The sequence below is a fragment of the Coffea eugenioides genome, unplaced genomic scaffold (genome assembly GCF_003713205.1).
Source record: "Coffea eugenioides isolate CCC68of unplaced genomic scaffold, Ceug_1.0 ScVebR1_2070;HRSCAF=3032, whole genome shotgun sequence".
Classification (NCBI taxonomy): Eukaryota; Viridiplantae; Streptophyta; class Magnoliopsida; order Gentianales; family Rubiaceae; genus Coffea; species Coffea eugenioides.
Window position 1 is genome coordinate 90,019 of NW_020862524.1, and position 5,104 is coordinate 95,122.

A 5,104-nucleotide genomic window follows, 5' to 3' on the forward strand; every position below is an offset into this window, starting at 1 on the left:
GGATCGAATTTACTTCGAAAAACGTGTATTTGCTATTTATCGCTAAACGAGCCGTAGAAAAATTAAATTTGCTAACGAAACGTTTTAAAATTATAAAAGGGACATTTTTGCATGCAAATGGAATTGAAAAGGATGAAATAAATTATTTGGGGTAAACGGGTGAATAAATAATTAAATAAGCCAGAAAAATAAGATGAAAATAAGAAAAAAATTCGGATCCTCACAACCTTCCCTTCTTAAAAGAATTTCGTCCTTGAAATTCATACCTTCCATAACCTCAGATAATCCAAGACCTTGTTGTGTGAACATTGCAGGTGTTTTTTGTGACAGCCCCACCTCACCCTAAGGCGAACCGAAGGGTCCGGCGGACTGCCTGCCCAGCTCTCGTCGGGACTCAGTCATACCTCCATCAAAACCGGAATAAAACTGCAAGAATCAAAACGAAATGGAAGGGCCGCCGCCATGCAGGATCCAACCAAGTACAAGGAAACTTTGTTCGCCATGAAAGTAGGTACATTCCTGAATACATATGTTACATAAACATGAGGAAACACTTCAAAATATACATATTAGTAAGTTTACAGATCCAAAATGGAACATTGTATTAAGATACATATAGGGTTTCCAAATTGTCGACGAGCTATACCAAAAAAGCAAAAGAATTTCTAACTAGCTCAACTCATTCCTCAAAACATTGAAGTTCCAAAAGATAGTTCCCTGTAAGGAAAACAAGGATAACAGAACGGGGTGAGCTAAAAGCTCAATGAGGTACCAACAATATAAACAGTAGAATTCATGAGAAAACACTTTGGAGGCATATATTCACATCAAATACGAGAAAAGAATGAACATCACAATGTAAAGGATACAGGTGGCTCTCAGGAGCCAAATCCCCGTTGCTATACTTGATACAGCCTCGTTGACCCTCCGTCAACATTCAAATAAAAGAACCAGTCCAGTAGAACACCACTTTAACTCCAAAACCCGATTCACCAAACATACCCCTTACCGGGCCCGAACGCCAAACAGGAACAGGAATGGTAATACTCGAGTATACCGGAATCAAGAGTGTCAATACCCAAAGATTCCCCAGGAACAGGTACCCATGGATTGTCAATTATCTCGACCAAGCCCTTACTGGCTCGATTTAATTAACTCCCCATGAGGTTGAGCTCAAGTTTAATAGGAAGATCGTTGGACACACTTCCAAACGATCTCATAACAAGTGCAAGTAACAAGTTCAAGTACATAACAAGTACAAGTAATAGATTCCAGTTCGTTCAGTACAGGCAGGAGAACGAGTGTGATAAAGTACACCCTCATCTCATACAAGATAAACTGTCAGGAAAGACATTCAACTACCAAATCAGTAGTATTCCTGGTCAAACTAACCAATTACCAAAGCTGATTACCAGGTTCGGACAGAAACAGGGCAGCAGGGATATTTCAGTCTTTTCACAGGCTACGTTGCTCCGATTGGCCTGAAATTTTGTAGGCCTCTATAAAATATCATTCCCTACAACTTTCATGTTTTAACCCAAGTCTAATTCGGCCTCTAACTAGGGGAAATAGTACCGGGTAGAATGGGTTCAATTACAACCCTAATTCCAAAATTTCCTTTCAAAGCGGAAATTTTTCGCAAATAGCCACAATTTACGCACTATAGCTTCATTCTAAATCATTCCCAACCATCATCCATGGCCACACAATATTAAACATATAAAAACAGAAAAATCATGAATAAATAGAAAAATTCACCAATCTCTCCCAAAAGTTATAAAATCTTACACAAAATCACCTCTATGCCTATAACAAGTCATTAATTGAGCATTATTGATATCAAAAGAAAGGTTCCTTAGCTACTCACCTTACCAACTCAAGAAACAACTTAGCACCATTTTCTTCCAAACCACTTCACCAACAACCTTACTACTACTAAGAGAAGGATTTTTATGGAAAAATTTCAAGTTTAATCGGTTGATTTGGGAGATTAAGCAAGATTGAGAGCAAGAAGTTGAGAGTTTTCTTTTCTTTTTCCCTTAGAGAGGTTCGGCCACAAGAAGCTTGCAAGATGATGAATTTTGGTCAATTTTGATTTATTGGTAAAGTTGGTCCAAAGGTCAAAGTCCAACCAAATCACAAAGTGACACTTGTCACTCTCATTAATGCTACTCTATCCTTTTCTCTCTCCAACCTTAATCCATTTGGTAACCTCTAATCATCTCTTAACACCTGCTAAATTAAACCCTGTATAAAAAACTTAACCTAATTGGCCGAATTTTTACCGAACTTTCCGCACTAGCGGGGCCCACGCCCGGTATACACTCCTAAAATCTCATGAACTAACTTATACTAGAAAAATGATTTTGAAACCATATTTACTCATAAAAATTATGTAGAAAATTTTTCTAATAAAGAAAATATAGAAAAGGCATGCAATTAAATAAAATAAAGTCTAGAAAATAAGAAAATCCACGGGTTCTCACACTCTCTCCCCCTTAAAAGAATTTCGTCCTCGAAATTCCTTATTATTGCCTTCTCCGGGATACAAAAATTTTACTACTTCCTTCTCACAGTCAACTTGAGTATCGCACCTAGCTAACCAATCAGTATCCCTTTACTAGTCAAGCTCATTGAATTCTTTCGTATAGCTTCTTTTTCCTTGCCAAATTGAACGTCTCATACACCATTCTAGTGGTCAAACGGTGGAATACCAGAATCTTACCTTCCACGTCTTCAAACGAGTCAGGGGCTTGATGTTGCTCTAGGACATACGCCCGAGCCGACACCTTTGGTCCATTCTCCTCCCCCTTCGACTGGTCAGGGTTGGTCGTGGTTGGTTGTTGGTTCCTGCTCCCTTCTTGAGGTCGGCCTGGGCAGTTTGCGAATTGATGATCCGCGCTCCCACAACGCAGACATTTTCTTCCTTTCTTCCAACAGACCTCCTCTGTGTGATTCGGCTTCCCACAGTACCCGCAAGGACCACGGGAAGCGGAGACTGAGCCTCTTCGTGAGGCACCACTTGACATCCCTGGTAGTTGTACTCCCCCGTTGCCCCTTCCAATCTTAGGAGGCGTACCCTTATCCCCTTGCTCTGAGCTACTTCCAGCAAATCCCCTTTTCTTGGTTTCGAAGTTCTTGACTTGTAACCTCGCATTTTCAACTCGTTGAGCTTTTTCCACAGCATCACTAAAGGTACTGAGTTGGGCTACAGCCAGGTCTTTCTGAATATCAACATTTAATCCCTGGACAAAACGTCTTATCCGCCTGTTCTCAGTTACAATTAATTCGGGAGCGAATTTAGACAATCCGGTGAACTGGCTCTCATATTCGGCGACAGTTTGAGTTCCCTGCCGAAGCCTAATGAATTCAACTTCTTTCTTTTCCTGGATCAGAGGTGGTAAATACTTCGTGTTGAACTCTCTCATGAAATTCACCCACATCCTTGGGGTTTGTTCTCTTTCCCATTTCTATCTTATGATATTCCACCAAGATCGGGTCGCTCCCTCCAGTTGGAAGACGGCAAAAGTCACCTGTCGCTCCTCAGTGTAGTGTAACGCGGCAAAGATATCAATCATCTTCTCTAGCCACCTCTCGGCCACGTCAGGGTCTGGTCCTCCAAGGAATTTCGGTTGCGAGAACTTTTGAAATCGTTCAAGAGCTTTATCCTCACCCTCGGCATGATTACCAGGATTTTCCGGCTTAGAAATAGGATTTTGGCCTTGCTATTCCACAACGTGAGCCAGAAGGTTGGTCATACGTTGGATAGCGGCTGCTACCTGAATGTTAGGGTCCAGTCCAGGTTCAAGGTTGGGTTCAGGCATTGGTTCCCGATTTTCCCCTTCATCCAAGGGTTGCCTACGTCCACGGCCCCGGCCTCGTCCACTACGTGTTCCTTCCATTGGATTAACTAATCTAGACTCGAGGCGCGAATATAAGATACAAACTAGCGAGGTCAGTAAGTCAGATATGTATACTACGTCCGAATCAATTCAAAAGCAAATATGCATATAACACGACTATATCAAACAATTCACACAGTAACAGTCAGTCAGATACAAGCAAAAATCCTATGGAAGTGAGGGGGTCATTAGCAATTAACAAAAGCTTCCCCCTAGGGTTCCATCTATACTCTACAAGAATATCACAATTTAGATCTTAGGCAGGGTTCATCATTCTTAGCGATCCCTAATACATCATATAAAGTCCCGTAGAATCAGCCTTCTAATGCGCCCAAATCATTTCTACCCTAGGCTTTCATCCCTTTTCGTACTCGGGCACAAGAATCCAAAATAAGATAATTCACCACTCGAGCTGGCCAGTCCCAAGAGTAAATCATCTACGTTTGTAATTCCTACCTGACATACGTATCTATGGTCCTCAAATACCATGAGAAAGATTCAAGACCTGTACATTTATGATTCATAGCTTACGCTCGAACGAGCACTTAGTCCTTCAAACTTATTCACCATTTGGCCCCAAGCTCACTCTGCGCAGAGACCACGCGAAGCAGGCTCTGATACCACCTGTGACAGCCCCACCTCACCCTAAGGCGAACCGAAGGGTTCGGCGGACCGCCTGCCCAGCTCTCGCCGGGACTCAGTCATACCTCCATCAAAACCGGAATAAAACTGCAAGAATCAAAACGAAATGGAAGGGCCGCCACCATGCAGGATCCAACCAAGTACAAGGAAACTTTGTTCGCCATGAAAGTAGGTACATTCCCGAATACATATGTTACATAAACATGAGGAAACACTTCAAAATATACATATTAGTAAGTTTACAGATCCAAAAAGGAACATTGTATTAAGATACATTTAGGGTTTCCAAATTGTCGAGGAGCTATACCAAAAGAGCAAAAGAATTTCTAACTAGCTCAACTCATTCCTCAAAACATTGAAGTTCCAAAAGATAGTTTCTGTGATACCCCAAATTTTAGGATACTATTTTTGTTTAGTCTCAAAGAAAGGATTACGGTTTCTTTATTTTATTTTGTCGTAAAACATTGTTTTATTTTAAAAAAAAAGACTAGAAACCTTACTTGTACTTTAAAACCCTAGTTTACTTGTGACTAGCAGGTTATGTTTAAATCCCTCATATT